General features: G+C 47.5%; 1 protein-coding gene and 1 long non-coding RNA gene across 6 annotated transcripts in view; one reads left to right on the top strand and one right to left on the bottom strand.

Annotated features, from left to right (window-relative positions):
• Positions 1-15,861, top strand: part of PEBP4 (phosphatidylethanolamine binding protein 4) — a 223,101-nt gene that overhangs the window by 123,921 nt on the left and 83,319 nt on the right. The gene's annotated exons all lie outside the window — the stretch shown is intronic.
• LOC123332886 lies at positions 1,926-4,023 on the bottom strand. The gene is made up of 2 exons (XR_006550042.1): positions 3,843-4,023; positions 1,926-2,063 (listed from the first exon to the last, which is right to left on the bottom strand). It is a non-coding gene; the product is annotated as an uncharacterized LOC123332886 (long non-coding RNA).

The following is a 15,861-nucleotide window of genomic DNA, read 5'->3' as shown; positions in this document are numbered from 1 at the left end:
TCAGACCACCTCTGCTCATTCATTCATTCAGCATGCGTTCAGCACATCTTAGGCCATAGGTTTCATTCAAGCACCACACGTCAAATGTTTATAAAGTCAGATCCTTCCAGTGAGGAGTGCCGGTCTGGTGAGGGGAGCAGAGAAGTCGATCAATGATTACAGTACATAGTGGAGAGGGTTAGAATTAAGTTAAGTCCCAAGAACCATGGGAGAAGAGATGGTGCGCAAGGGGGAGGTCTCCACAGAGGAGGTGACCCTTGGACAGACCCTTAGACAGAGTAGAATCCACCAGGCGAGCAAGCGAGGAAAGGGCCTGTAGGCAGAGGGAACAGCAAGAAGGCCAGTGCAGCTGGAACATAGTGATCAGGGGGCATGCAGGGGAGATGAGCTCAGTGAGGGCAACCAGGAGGCTAGGGAGCATGGAGGCTCAGAACCCTGACCACTCACCCCTTAGAATCACCAGGCGGCAGTACCCAGACCAGCTAGGTCAGAACCTCTGGGAGTGGAGCCCAGGCATCAGCTTATTCGAGATTCCCAGGTGATGCAGATGATATGCATATGGGTAGCAGCAGAGGGAAAGAGGGGGTTGTCATTCAATGAGTACATGGTTTTAGTTATGCAAGATGACTCATTTCTAGGGATCTGCTGTACAACATCAATACTTTAAAATTTTGTTAAGAAGGTAGATCTCATGGTAAGTGCTCTTATCACCATAAGAAGAAAAAAGAGAGAGAGAGGAAGAGAAAAAGGAAGGAAAGGAAGAAGGAGGGGAGGAAGGAAGGAAGGAAGGAGGACCTCCCTGGTGGCCCAGTGGTTAAGACTCAATGATTGCAATGCAAGGGGCGCTGGTTCGGTCCCTGGTCAGGGAACTAAAAGCCCACATGCCATGCAGCACAGAGGGGAGAGGGGAGCACACACACAAACACAAAGGAAGGAAGGAAGGAAGAAAGGAAGGGAAGATGCATGTGGGATTGACAACCACTGTTGTAGGGCCTGGTGTCCAGGCCTGGGCAGGGAGTTTGGTCCATGGGCTGTTGGCGGACTGTAAATAGAAGGATGAAAACTGTTTTGTGTTTTTAACAACCACTGCCTGCTGCTAGGGTGGTTACAAGAGTCCCTTTGCTCCTCTGGGAGGGACAAGAATGACATGTACCTGTGAAGGTACATGTACATGTGAAGGCTGTGGACCCAGAGAGGACAGCATTGGGTCTTTATTGATGCTTAGAGTCAACAGGACCTGCTGATGGATTCAAAGTGGCAGGTGAGAGCTCTTAGATCTGGAGCCTGAGTGAAGGGCCTTCACTTAGACGGGGAACACTGGAGGGTGGGGTATGTGGGTGGAAAACTGGAGGTGTATCCTGGGACTTCCCTGGTGGCTCAGATGGTAAAGAATCTGCCTGCCAATGCAGGAGACCCGGGTTCAATCCCTGGGTCGGGAAGATCCCCTGGCGTAGGAAATGGCAACTTGCTCTAGTATTCTTGCATGGAGAATCCCGTGGATAGAGGAGCCTGGCAGGCTACAGTCCATGGAGGATACAGTTGTCTCCTAGACATGTTAATTCTGAGATGCTCTTTAGGTCTCTGAGTGCAGATTTCAAGTAGGAGATTGAAATGAGTCTGGAAGTTAGGAGAGATGCCCAGAGAGGAGGCCTGGCTTTGGAGGGATACTTCAGTTGGCAGAGGGTGGAGATTGACAGCCCCGGGGCTGAGAGGAGGGAGGCGATGCTGAAGAAGAAGCCATCTGCTGGGGACTGGGCAAGATCTTGGGTGTGACGGTCTCTTGGATGCTTCCTCCAGCTCTCAGCTACTGGGCTTTTATACATGAGTCTGACACCAGCCGGCCTGGAGCAGAGCATCACAGGAGGAGAGGAGACAGACAGCGAGGCCGGGGTGGGGGAATGAGGTAGGGGGCCGTGAGGAGTCTGTTCCACAAAGCAGGAGACTGGGCGACACTTTGGAGACAGTTTGGGACCAAGACTCAGAAGACCGGCATGCTAGTTCACTTGCTGGCTGGGAGATGTTGCTCCAGGGTCTGCCCGTCTTGTGGGTCTCAATTCTCTCATCTGCAGGATGAGATAGTTAGATGGGCAATAAGGACCAGCACAGGGAGGCTATGATTCCACACTTGATCCTCTAATCAGCAGTCCTCAACCTTCCTTTGTGTCAAAATGTTATTCACATGCCTCACACAGTCCCCTGGGCCTTCTCGCATGTAAAACAAGCTCCAAGTTCCTCGCAATTCCCAGGGCACTTGCCCTCCCAGTCAACAAGGTGTGGGAGATGGTAGCATCATTAGAAAGGGGATGTAGAAGCTGATCCCATTTATTTTAAAAGGTAAATCACTCACGGGAGCTTTCTCATTAGCAATGCCCACTTGGAACCTACTTCCCTGTGATTTATGACCCGAGGCTGGGATCCATGTCAGGTGGGTGTTGCAAACCTCAGCTGCACACCTTAGGGACCTGCGTGGGCTGGTGAGCAGGGCGGGGCCCGAGCAGCTCTGGTTGGGGCAAGTCAGCTAGTGGCCTGCTCCTGCTCCGGGAGGAGGATAGCCGTGGCAGGAGGCTAGCTGGTGGCGGGGGTGGGGGGCGGCACCTGCAGGAATCCAGGCCCCGGGGTGAGCCACGGGCCCTAAGCGGGGTCGGCGGGAGGGGAGGTGAGCCTGGTGCGTGTTCCACAGCTCTTCTGCCAGCCTTGGGCCAGAAGGACATGGTGGAGTCGATGTGGTGAGATCAGAGGCTGAGGGGGCAGGAGAAAGCAAACCCCCTCCCTGCAGTGGGCTCTGTCACTTCCCCGAGAGACGAAGAGGAGGAAACACAGTCCAGAATCCTGGGGAAGTCAAGCAGCTAAGCATTAGCTTTCTCCTTTCAAAGAGAGTGGAAGTCACTGTTTTCTTGTCTCGGTTTGATGAACAGATTCTGGGTGGCAGGAGTCACCATAGAAACAGGTGCTATCTTAAGCAAATGAGCCTTATTAACCTTAAGAGTGGTGGAGTTTTCACAAGATTGCACATATAGGGTAGGAGGGAGAGCGAGGTTTGGTGGGGGGAGGGCCGCCGTGGCTGAGGAGCCAGGCTGCGGTGGCTCTGGGCGTGGATGCGGGTATGCACCTGTGGTCATGTGTGCATGCAATGTGGGTGCAGGCCTACATGTGCTTTTGCAAAACTGCCTCCCAGGGAGTGAGCTCAGGTTCTAGCTTTGCCCTAAGACATGAACACATTCCCCCACAGAAACCTCAGCCTCCTAGGGAACTGGCCTTAGGGGAGCAGAGGTCAGAGTCCTGCCTCAACCCTTGACTCTCTCGCTCAGTGCTGTTTGCCGTCCCTGCGTATCAGGGGCAGGTGCCTCCCTGAGGGCCCTCCAATGCAGGAGGCGGTCTGGTGCCACCGTGGGAGCCAGGAATACAGGCACGGGGTGGGTGGGCCTGGGACCCTAAGGCTGCTCTGGAATTCTGAGCCAATGAGACTACCCTTCATGAACCCCAATCTGTAAAAAGCAAAAAAAAAAAAAAAAAACCCACACAGGTTTCCCTGATGGCTCAGCGGTAAAGAATCCTCCTGCCAAAGCAGGAAATATTGATTTGATCCCTGATCTGGGAAGATCCCACTTGCCTCAGTGCAACTGGGCCCTCATGCCACAATTACTGAGCCTGTGCTCTAGAACCCGGGAGCCACAACTACTGAAACCCTCAAGCCCTAGAGCCCTTGCTCCGCAACGAGAGAAGCCACCGCAAGGAGAAGCCCAAGCACCACAACTAGAGAATAGCCCCGGCTTGCCGTGATGAAGACCCAGCAAAGCCAAAAATAAATAAATTGAAAAAAAAAAGGCAAAAACACCACACACCTCACAGGGCTGACGAGAGGACCTGGGCTGATGTTTCCTCCAGCCCTCCTCCTCGGAGTGCGGACCTCCTCTCTGGGGTGAGGAAAGGGATGTTTCCCCCAGGCACAGCTGTGCCCTGGCGAAGGTTTTCCAAAGCCAAGGTTAATCTTTCCCAGCATCCTCTCATCATGTAAGTTTCTACTCCTACCTGCTGTGGTTTTAGGACAAAGAGCCTGCCCTCAGGGAGGTTACCATCTTTTGGTGGGAGGGGAAGGATTTTTAAACTAAGAAACACCACCAGGAAGTAGTGGATTGGGTAGAGGAAGAGCTATTTACTACTATTGTTATTGTTCACTCTTCGGGACACTGTGGACTGTAGCCCGATAAGCTCCTCTGTCCATCGAATTTTCCAGCAAGAATGCCATTTCCTCCTCCAGGGGATTTCCCCAACCCAGGGATTGAACTCATGTCTCCTGAATTGGCAGGCAGATTCTTTACCACTGTGTTACCTGGGAAGGCCAGAGAGAAAAGCTACAACAGCTCAAAGGGAAGGGGCAGCCCAAGAGGATGGGTGTGGGTTTGAAGGCCTAATAGGACCCAGTAGCTAAGAGGAAATGTCCAAGAAAACAGAGTGTATATTCACCCCTGGAGGCAGACTCAGCCAAATTCTGGACCACTCCTACGGCGCGTGAAAGGTAAATAAGAAATTGGCACTCTCCCTCTGGATCCAGAGTCATGCATATTGGCTCCAGGAAGCTTGTCTGCTGCCCTCTGCAGCCCCGCCTTGGGCAGGACACTCAGCCAAACCCCGTCTGGCTCCAGCTCCAGGGAGTAAAGCTGAATCACCATCCCACGAGCTCTGAGGACCAGTAGGATGTCCCTTGAGGCCCTACCGCATGTAACCTGCAGGCACAGGATGGAGCCAGCCTGCCCAAGGACCATGCCCTCCTAAGGACAATTTTCCTCTGCCCAGAGGAGTAAAGGGTGCTGACACAGGTCTGAAGCTGGGGTGGCAGCCTGGAGGATGGACTGTTACCTGCTTTAGATTTCTTGATCTCCAGCGCTGGAAGGGCCCTCAGATTTATGTGGTCTTGCTTCTCCATTTTGGGCTTCCTGGGTGGCTCAGTGGTAAAGAATCCACCTGCAATGCAGGAGATGCAGGAGACTTGGGTTCAATCCTTGAGGCGGGAAGACCCCCTGGAGTAGGAAATTGCAACCCACTCCAGTATTCTTGCCTGGAGAATCCCATGGACAGAGGAGCCTGGTGGGCTACAGTCCATGGGGTCACACAGAGCTGACACAACTGAATCAACTTAGCAGGCACACAGTCTTCCATTTTACAGATGAAGAAGCTGAGGCCCAAAGTCATCTAAGCTCTATGTTGCAGAGTATGGACCAGAATTGGAGAGTCCCACCTTTTAGTCCCACTGCTCTTTCCTGTCACTGTCGCAAGCTTGCTGAATGAGAGAATATCAGCGCTGGAGATCAATGAGAGACTGGCAGTTGCCTAGGTGGTTGTGTTGGGTGACTAACCGAGTCCAGGAAAGGAGAAAGGGAAGCTTTACACTGCGATCCCAGCTCTCACAGCCTCTCTGTCTCAAAATTAAAGTTTGGCATTTTGTGAGCTTCACCTGGCCCCAGCCAAGGACCACAATTTTAGTAGCTCCAAAAACATTCTCTCAGTCCACCCGTCCCTTCCTCCCAAATTTTCTTCCCCATTGGCTTTGTTGTTCAGTCTTTGCAACCCCATGGACTGCAGTATGCTAGGCTTCCCTGTCCTTCATGATCTCCTGGAGTTTGCTCAAACTTAAACGTCCACTGAATCAGTGATGCCATTCAACCATCTCATCCTCTGTCACCCCCTTCTCCTCTTGCCCTCAATCTTTCCCAGCATCAGAGTCTTTTCCAATGAGTCAGCTCTTCACGTCAGGTGGAGAGGTACCTGAAATTCCTTAATAGCAGGGAAAGCATCATATCACAAACGAAGGTGAGGCTGAAAGGACTGCTTATACTGGGACTGACTTAAGGCTCAAACTCTAAGCGGCAGTAAAATATATATATATATATATATATATATATATATATATAAATCTGACTGGGCCACTTGGAAGAAAACAGAGCAGGAGGTCACTGGGCAGTGAAGGAAAATGAGGTAAGGGAGAGATGGAGCAGGAGGGAGAGTCAGAGGAAAGGAGGGGGATCTGAACCTGGTTGGGGATCCCCCACCAAAGACCATGCTATTTCCTCTGCACCGGCTGCCCAAACACGAGGGCTGTCCCCTTGCCTAGTGTTGTGGTTGTTTCCAAGATTTAATATATAGAACTGACTGAGTAATGATGTGGAAAGATCAATGCCATTAAAGGAAGTTTTATTACTCACAGTTCTCAAGAGAAGGGGGCATGCCTGGCCATGCAGGGCCACATGGGGAAGCACCAGTGTCAGTCAGGAGGCAGAAGGAGTGAAAGACAAGAATGGCCCAGGGCCTACACTGTGGTTTCTGCGGAAAGGAATGGGTAGGGAGGGTAGGCAAGTTTGAGCAGTTTTAGGATTGGAGAGTTTGAATACCTCTCGGCAGGCTCTAGGCTATGGGGCTGGTCTTCAGTTGCCTGATACCTGGCCCTAGGGTCATTAGGACAAGAGAATATTGACTTGGTGTTGAAATTGAGATATAGGAAGTGGTTGGGGATATGGCCTTGGGGTTGGTTGGTTTGAAAGTGAACAGTGTATTTTCAAGCTAGTTGTTTGCTGTCCCTGGGAATCATGGAGCTAGTTGTAAAGAATCTATCTGTCAATACAGGAGACATAAGAGACGTGGGTTCAATCCCTGGGTCCAGAAGATCCAGTATTCTTGCCTGGAGAATCCCATGGCCAGAGGAGCCTGGAGGAGCTACAGTCCATGGGGTTGCACAGAGTCGGACACAACTGAAGCAACTTAGCACTCACAGAAATTGGCTAGCCCTGGAGGGGCAGTCTCCCCAGCATCAGCAAGCCCTCGGGATGTCAAAACATCACAAAATACAGAAAATGAAAGACATGATCAATACACCCCTCTTCTCTCCAAAAGCTGCTCTTTTTTAAAAGTTCTGCTCAAAATCCACCTTGTTCACCATGCTTCCCTTCGACTCCAAGACCCCTCCCTGTCTCTGGCCTCCCACGTAGTACTTGGTCTGTGCTGCACAACTGAGCGCCAGATCCCACGCTGTCTTGTTTCCTAGTGGTCCCAGGGCACGTGCCCTAGTTTCCCAGCCTCCGGGGAAGACTCTGCTTGCCCTCCCCCTGCCCTGGTACACATCTGGCCCTCGGCCCAGAGCACAGCCACTCTTCTCAGCTTCAGTCCTTCCCAGCTACCCTCCCAGCCGAGGTACACACACTCACCACCTCACCTTTCATGCTTTTATCCCTTGGCCAGGTTGTCATGCTACGCTGTACCATCCCACCCACGGACAGCAGCAAAGCTCTCTTCCTCTGGTCCTCTGACCACAGAGACCCTGCAGCCATCTGCCAACCACCTCCTCCAGCAAACACACACCCTCCACTGACTGCTACTCCTGCTCACCACTGGTGACATCCTCCCACCTTGAAACCTCTTTCTTCCCATCCTCCCCATGAGAAGGATCCTCTCCTTTCTCTGCTCCCAAACCAAAGCCTCCTCGATTTCCAAACCCTGCTCAAAGCCCAGAATATCACCTCTGAATCACACTGAACTCCTTTCAACTAGTTCACTGACTTTGAGTAGAATCATTGATCTCCCTGGGCCTTGGTGCCCTCCCGAGTAAAATGAAGACGTGGCCAGCATGATCCCCTAGGTCCCTTCAAGCTCTTAACCATCTGGGGTACTGACATTTTTCACAGAGCCATTCCTTGATACATGGCAAGCATTTCTTCCTGGGACACATGTAGGCAAACAGGGCTCTTATGCCTAGAATGTCCTTTGCAAGGAGCAAAATCCAGAGAAAGCTTTCTCAGCTGCTTATTAATAACCAAACTGTCCATTGTTACAAGAGCTAGAGAATTCTGTTCAACTCAACCATGATTTACTGGGCTTGCCTTCTGAGTTCAGCTCTCTGCTGGGCATCCTGGAAGCTCTAAAAGAATAGGATTAAATTCCTACCCTCAAGGAACTCAAAACTCAATGGGGAGATTAATTACACATATGCACACCTACACATGCTTTTGGGAATTGCCAAGGGAACTGGGTGCGTTTATAGGTTAAAGAGCCAACTTGAGTCACTGCTTTAAATCCATACTTTAGATTTGCCAGTTCTTGACTCTAAATATCTGACAATAGGCTGATGTTCACATACATGTTCATATAAATATTGAGTGTCCACCATGGTGTGGGCACTGTAGTGACCACCTCAGGCTCAGAGATCACACCTTTGGGATTTGGCCAATATGTTTCCGATTTTAAATATTCCCACCTTCTTGCCCTCTTAACCATAAAAATGTCAGGAATTCTCACATTTCAGCACATAAACTGTATCTCCCTAGTGTGTGTGTGTATGTATGTGTGTGTGTGTATATACATATATACATACATATATATGTATGTCAGTTCAGTTCAGTTCATTTGCTCAGTTGTGTCCGACTCTTTGCAACCTCATGGACTACAGCATGCCAGGTTTCCCTGTCTATCACCAATTCCCAGAGTCTACTCAAACTCATGTCTATCAAGTCAGTGATGCCATCCAACCCTCTCATCCTCTGACGTTCCCTTCTCCTCCCACCTTCAATCTTCCCCAGCATCGAGGTCTTTCCCAATGAGTCAGTTCTTCGCATCAGGTGGCCAAAGTATTGGAGTTTCAGCTTCAGCATCAGTGCTTCCAATGAATATTCAGAACTGATTTCCTTTAGGATGACTGTTTGGATCTCCTTGCAGTACAAGAGACTCTCACGAGTCTTCTCCAACACCACAGTTCAAAAACATCCGTTTTTTGGCGCTCAGCTTTCTTTATAGTCCAACTCTCACATCCACACTTGACTATAGGAAAAACCATAGCTTTGACTAGACGGACCTTTGTTGACAAAGTAATGTCTCTACTTTTTAATATGCTGTCTAGGTTGGTTATAACTTTTCTTCCAAGGAACAAACGTCTTTTAATTTCATGGCTGCAGTCACCACCTGCAGTGATTTTGGAGCCCAAAAAAATAAAGTCTGTCACTGTTTCCACTGTTTCCCCATCTATTTGCCATGAAGTGATGGGACCAGATGCCATGATCTTAGTTTTCTGAATGTTGAGTTTTAAGCCAATTTTTTTCACTCTCCTCTTTCACTTTCATCAAGAGGCTCTTTAGTTTTTCTTCGATTTCTGCCATAAGGGTGGTGTCATCTACATATCTGAGGTTATTGATATTTCTCCCGGCCATCTTGATTCCAGCTTGTGCTTCATCCAGCCCAGCATTTCTCGTGATGTATTCTGCATATAAGTTAAATAAGCAGAGTGACAATATACAGCCTTAACGTACTCCTTTTCCTATTTGGAACCAGTCTGCTGTTCCATGTCCAGTTCTAACTGTTGCTTCTTAACCTGCATACAGATTTCTCAGGGGGCAGGTCAAGTGGTCTGGTATTCCCATCTCTTTCAGAATTTTCCACAGTTTGTTGTGATCCACACAGTCAAGGCTTTGGCATAGTCAATAAAGCAAAAGTATATGTTTTTCTGGAACTCTCTTGATTTTTCTATGATCCAATGGAAGTTGTAAATTTGACCTCTGGTTCCTCTGCCTTTTCTAAATTCAGCTTGAACCTCTGTAAGTTCACAGTTCACGTATTGTTGAAGTCTGGCTTGGAGAATTTTGAGCATTACTTTACTAGCATTTGAGATGAGTGCAATTGTGTGGTAGTTTGAACATTCTTTGGCATTGCCCTTCTTTGGGGTTGGAATGAAAACTGACCTTTTCCAGTTCTGTGGCCACTGCTGAGTTTTTCAAAATTGCTGGCATATTGAGTGCAGCACTTTCACAGCATCATCTTTTAGGGTTTGAAATAGCTCAACTGAAATTCCATCACCTCCACTAGCTTTGTTCATTGTGATGCTTCTTCAAGCCCACTTGACTTACCATTCCAGGAAGTCTGGCTCTAGGTGAGTGATCACACCATCATGGTTATCTGTGTGGTTATATGTGTTATCATAATGAACATTATGAACAATATATATATATATATATAGTTTTATATCTGTATCTGTGTGCATGCTAAGTCACTTCAGTCATGTCCAACTCTGCAATCCTATGGGCTATAGCCCACCAGTCACCTCTAACCACGGGATTCTCCAGGCAAGAGTACTAGAGTGGGTTGCTGTGCCCTCCTCCGGGGGATCTTCCTCACCCAGGGATCAAACCCACATCTGTCTCCTGCACTTGCAGGTGGGTTCTTTACCATTAGTGCCACTTGGGAAGCCCATATCTATATCTATCTATCTATATCTGTGTTAGTATTTCTCTGTTCTCAAGATAGGAAAAGACTTTTTAACACATATTGCAAAAATGGAAGTGAAATAGTTGATCAATTTTGCCTCATAAAACCTTGAAGTCTCCATGGATCAAACTTCCTCAGACAGAATTAAAATGCAATCAACACATTAGAAAAATTGCGATATAGACAACGAAAGATTACTATCTTTAACTTATGAGTCACTTAAAAATCAGTAAGATAATACTGCAATTGTATGTTACTCATGAGCTGTTGGAAGGATTGAAAGAAATAAAGCAGTGTAGAAAGTACCCAGGGCAATGCCTGACACACCCTCAATAAATGACATACACTCAATAAATGTGAGCTGTTATTAGTTTATTTTGTAATAAACAGAAAAACTGGCAAAAGTACAGAAATAAAAAGGTCTTTAAAAAGAAACACAAAATAGACATATGACAAATGAAGATCTACACCAGAGTCAGAAATGCAAATGAGAACAAGAAAGTGTTGACCCCTCTCCCTCCCCCATACCAACTAAAGCCTTTATTCGGCAATATTTGGAATTCATTCCTTTTTAAAAATTAATAGTGATAATAATAATACCAGTGTCCTCTTACATAGTACTGATGAGAGTGTAAATTGTTTTTAAAAACTCTTTTGCAGGGTTATTTGCCAATGTGTATCAAACATCACATGTCTTTAAAATGTGCATAGCCTATGACCCAACAATGTCCTTCTAGAAATTTATACTAAGAAAATTGCATCATATGTGAGCAGAAATTTATTCACATAACAGTGTTGCTTACAAGAATGAGAAGTTAGAAGCAACTTATTTGTCTAAGAAGCTATGATTGGCACATATTAATAAATTGTGGTCTGTGGAATGGCACCCCACTCCAGTACTCTCGCCTGGAAAATCCCATGGACGGAGGAGCCTGGTGGGCTGCAGTCCATAGGGTCGTGAAGAGTCTGACACGACTGAGCGACTTCACTTTCACTTTTCACTTTCCTGCATTGGAGAAGGAAATGGCAACCCACTCCAGTGTTCTTGCCTGGAGAATCCCAGGGACGGGGGAGCCTGGTGGGCTCCCGTCTATGGGGTCGCACAGAGTCGGACACGACTGAAGCAACTTAGCAGCAGCAGCAGCAGTGGAATATTACACAGCCATTAGAATGACTGAAGATCAATGGGTAAAGATATCAATAAAATACTTGTGCCAGTTCTCACATGACATGGAGAAGAAAACTAAAAATAATTATATAGTGCACAATACAAAGTTCCCCAAGACATTGGAAAGAATGCACACCAATATATTCATAGAAGTTAGTTAGGTCTGGATAGTAGAGTTATGAGTGATTCTTATATTCTTTTTTGAGTTTAGTTCTTTTTCTAAATTTTCTATACTATGTATTTTTTATAATCAGATGTTACATGCTGGGTTTTTTTTTTTTTTAATTACTTTGGCTGCGCTGGATCTTCATTGCGACTCATGGCTTTCTCTAGTTGTGACTCACAGGCTTAGTTGCCCATATGACCAACCTAGACAGCATATTAAAAAGCAGAGACATTATTTTGCCAACAAAGGTCTGTCTAGTCAAGGCTATGGTTTTTCCAGTAGTCATGTATGGATGTGAGAGTTGGACCGTAAAGAAAGCTGAGTGCCGAAGAATTGATGCTTTTGAACTGTGGTGTTGGAGAAGACTCCTGAGAGTCCCTTGGACTGCAAGGAGATCCAACCAGTCCATCCTAAAGGAGATCAGTCCTGGGTGTTCATTGGAAGGACTGATGTTGAAGCTGAAACCCCAATACTTTGGCCACCTGATGAGAAGAGCTGACTCATTTGAAAAGACCCTGATGCTGGGAAAGATTGAGGGCAGGAGGAGAAGGGGATGACAGAGGATGAGATGGTTGGATATCATCATCGACTCAATGGACATGGGTTTGGGTAGACTCCGGCAGTTGGTAATGGACAGGGAGGCCTGGCGTGCTGCAGTTCATGGGGTCTCAAAGAGTCGGACATGACTGAGGGACTGAACTGAACTGAACTGAACCCAGCCAGGAATCAGATCTGTGTCCCATGCTTTGGAAGGTAGATTCTTAACCAGTGGACCACCAGGGAAGCCCCTAAATGCTATATTTTAAAAAAAATTAAATCACAAGGCAAGAGAATATGATTATCCCAGCTATGAGGAATATAAAGAGAGTTAAAGTACAGTCCCTGTTCCAAAGGGTCTGTGGCTTCCTTGGAGAACATTTAAGCATCACCTCTGATGCAGAGCCTGAGAACCTCTTCACTCCCCTGCCATCCCCCCACCACCTGCCCCCATGGTTCCCAGTACACACTTCCATCATATACCTGGCCCTCGTAAAGGCAGATTTGCTCTCCTGTCCTCTTACTAGTTTTTGAGTTCCTCATGCGCAAATCCCGCATCCTTCATCTGTGTGTCCCCCAGAGCACAGGGCCAGACACTGAGTAGAATTACCCCAAGTGTTCTTTGAAAGAGCAAAATAAGCTTAGAACAAAAATGATAGCTATCAGCATAAGGCAAGACATATTAAGTGCTGGCGAATTGCATAACAGTAGGGTAAGGTCATAAAAAGGAGACTTTGGTTATGATTGGGGTGAACATAGAAGACTTCATGTAGGAGAAAGATGTTGAAAAACACCCAGAAGCATGGATAATTGGATATGCAGGTCCCATCCATGGGTCCTACCCACCCTGCCCCTGGCTCTTTTACCTCTACCTTGAAACCACCCAAAAGTACTCTACTAGGGCTTCCCAGGTGGCGCTAGTGGTAAAGAACTCATCTGCCAATGCAGGAGATGTTAAGAGAGGAGGGTTCCATCCTGTGTTGGGAAGATCCCCTGGAGAAGGGAATGGCAACCGACTCCAGTATTCTTGCTTGGAGAATCTCATGGACAGAGAAGCCTGGTGGGCTTGTCCATGTGATCACAAAGAGTCGGACACAACTGAAGCAACTTAGCATTCATGCAGGGCATGGCTTTGCAACCGTGCCACCCTTCCTTGCCACTGTTCTACTCAGACTGTCTCTCTGGTATTGAAAGGACACTGACCTATTGGCATATTCCACCAGCTCACTTGATGACTGTCATACAGATTTCAGCACATTTGTTGGAAACCAGTGGATTTGAATGTTAGCCCCCTGGAGGCGGGGCTTTATCTGACTTGTTTATCACTTAACCCCCAGGGCCTAGGATAGTGTTTAGTGAGTAGGAAGTGCTAATTAAATGTTTGTTGAATAAATTGAATATGATAGCTTAAATACTGGCATACAGGACTCTGCGTATTACACATATATGTGATAAATACACACATACATACATATATATTTCCATAGCTGCCTTGTGAATATGCATTATGTGTTTGTACATCAGATAAATAGAGAACCCTAAAACAAATGTGCACACATGAGCACACACACGCATGCGCACACACATGCACACAGAATTTGGGAAAATATCAAAAGGAGAAACCCACAGCTTTCTCAGGAGTCAGTCGCCTCCTTTGAGAAGAGGCTTCCGATAAAATAGAATTTGGATGGTGTCACGGATAAATTTGCCTTTCTAAAACCTCCCAAATTAAAATTTGAGAGAGGCTTGAGCACGATAACAGGATGGCAATGACTCGATATGAATTTGCTTTATTTGCGTGGCTCAGAAAGCCTCTCCATACCCTTCAGGTTGAAGGGAGAAAGCAGCAAGTACAAAGTGCCAAGGCTCTCCTGCCCCCAGCCTCCTTCTCTGCTCTGCTGCCTAAGGTTCTTGGGGAGCCCATGGGAATGCAGTCCCTTCCTTGCCCCGCCCCACAGCCCACCCCCAGAAGCCCATGGAATTCAGCCTTCTCTGTGGAGGGGGGGTGCGTTGGGGAGGCTGGTTGTCTGCATGAAGGCAGTATTTTAGGTTAATGGTGCCTGTGAAATTACCCAGCTTAGCTGACTATTCTTCTGGGCCTCTGGCCAATCAAAGGGCGCTGCCTGCACCCTCCTCCACCAGCTCCCACCCGCCACCCTACCCCCAGTAAAAAAAAGTCATTGCCGTCATATTATTCCAGCATCTTAAGCCCTGGGGATCATTGTGTGTCCCAGTCACTCACAGATCCCAGCGCCTCCTGCTAAAGACTGTATTTAAGGGTAATATAAACAGTTTGATCTTTAAAGTACCCTGGATGCATAATATCTATACATAGTTCTCGAATTTTTATTCTAAAAACAATTAGCCAAAAAGCCCTTTTTATATGATATTTGCAACTACACTGACAGTAACAGCAATTAAACCCCGTCTGTTGGCTGAGAAGAGAGCCAACTCTCCAATTCTCCAGAAGCCTGTAAAATGTACAAATTCAGAGCTAGAAAACTCAGCCTTCAAAGGTAGCCGTGGAACCCTTCAAGGTCAGACTCTAGCCTGGTTTTATTTCCCCCTTCAACCCCTACTTGAGCCTGTCATTCTAACCAGCCACAGCCACACTTTAGTCCCAGCTTAGTCTTTGCTGAAATGTTTTCCTTCCTCTTCCCTCTCTGAACCCACTGATCCTTCAGGGCATTTTTCAGATGCCCCCTGACTTATGAAGACGCCCTGGTCCACCTCCTCTGAGTCCCATGCCTGCCCCTTTCGAGAAACTTCCACTCGCTTGCAGAGCAGTCATTTCCACGCATGCCCACTTCCCTCTGAGCTGTAATCTCCTTTGAGGGCAAAAGTAGATCGGGTTTTGTGCTTGCGTGTGTGATGAATAAATGAATGAGTGAGTGAGTGAATGAATGAATGAGTCATCAAACAGTCCATACAATAGAAGGCTACACTGAAGGCTAACAGAAGGAGGCTTCCAAATGCGTGGAATGAACACTGTGCTTCCAAGGCTGAGAGTCAGGGATGGGGGTGTGGGGCAGGCAAACTTCAGGCTTCATTCATGGTTTGTTGTTCAGTCACTCCGTTGTGTCCAACACTTTGCAACCCCATGGACTGCAGCACGCCAGCCTTCCCTGTCCTTCACTATCTCCCAGAGTTTGCTCAAACTCATGTCCATTGAGTCAGTGATACCAGTGTGTTTACCCCTAAACATTCAGGTGCCTCTCACTGAGAGCTATCTTAAATTTCCTTTGCGCGCTTTCCTGATGGGGAAATGTTTCCAAGTTCTTCACGTTTACCCATTTTTTTGCTTTCGTTCGGCAGATCCCTCTGTGGTAGGCACTCTGGATGCAACAGTACATGAAACTAAGATCCCTCTCCTCATGGAACTTATTTTCTAGAGGAGGGGGACCAACAAGCGACAATATGCTTCATACATAAATAAATGATTTGGTGCATTAGAAAGCACTGGGCTTCCCTCATGGCTGTAATGGTAAAGAATCCGCCTGCACTGCAGGAGACCCCAGTTGAATCCCTGGATCAGGAAGATCCCCCGGAGAAGGGAATGGCTACCCACTCCAGTATTCTTGCCTGGAGAATCCCATGGACAGAGGAGCCTGGTGGACAACAGTCCATGGGGTCACAAAGAATCGGACATGACTGAGCAACTAACACTTTCACTTTTAATAAGTACTGGGGGAGAAACACAGAACAGGATTGCGGGGTGAAGGCGATGCACAGTTTGCAGGATTAGATCTGT

Source organism: Bubalus bubalis, chromosome 3 (genome assembly GCF_019923935.1).
Source record: "Bubalus bubalis isolate 160015118507 breed Murrah chromosome 3, NDDB_SH_1, whole genome shotgun sequence".
NCBI lineage: Eukaryota > Metazoa > Chordata > Mammalia > Artiodactyla > Bovidae > Bubalus > Bubalus bubalis.
Note: the sequence above shows the minus strand (reverse complement) of the source record. Positions and strands in the feature narration are given on the sequence as shown.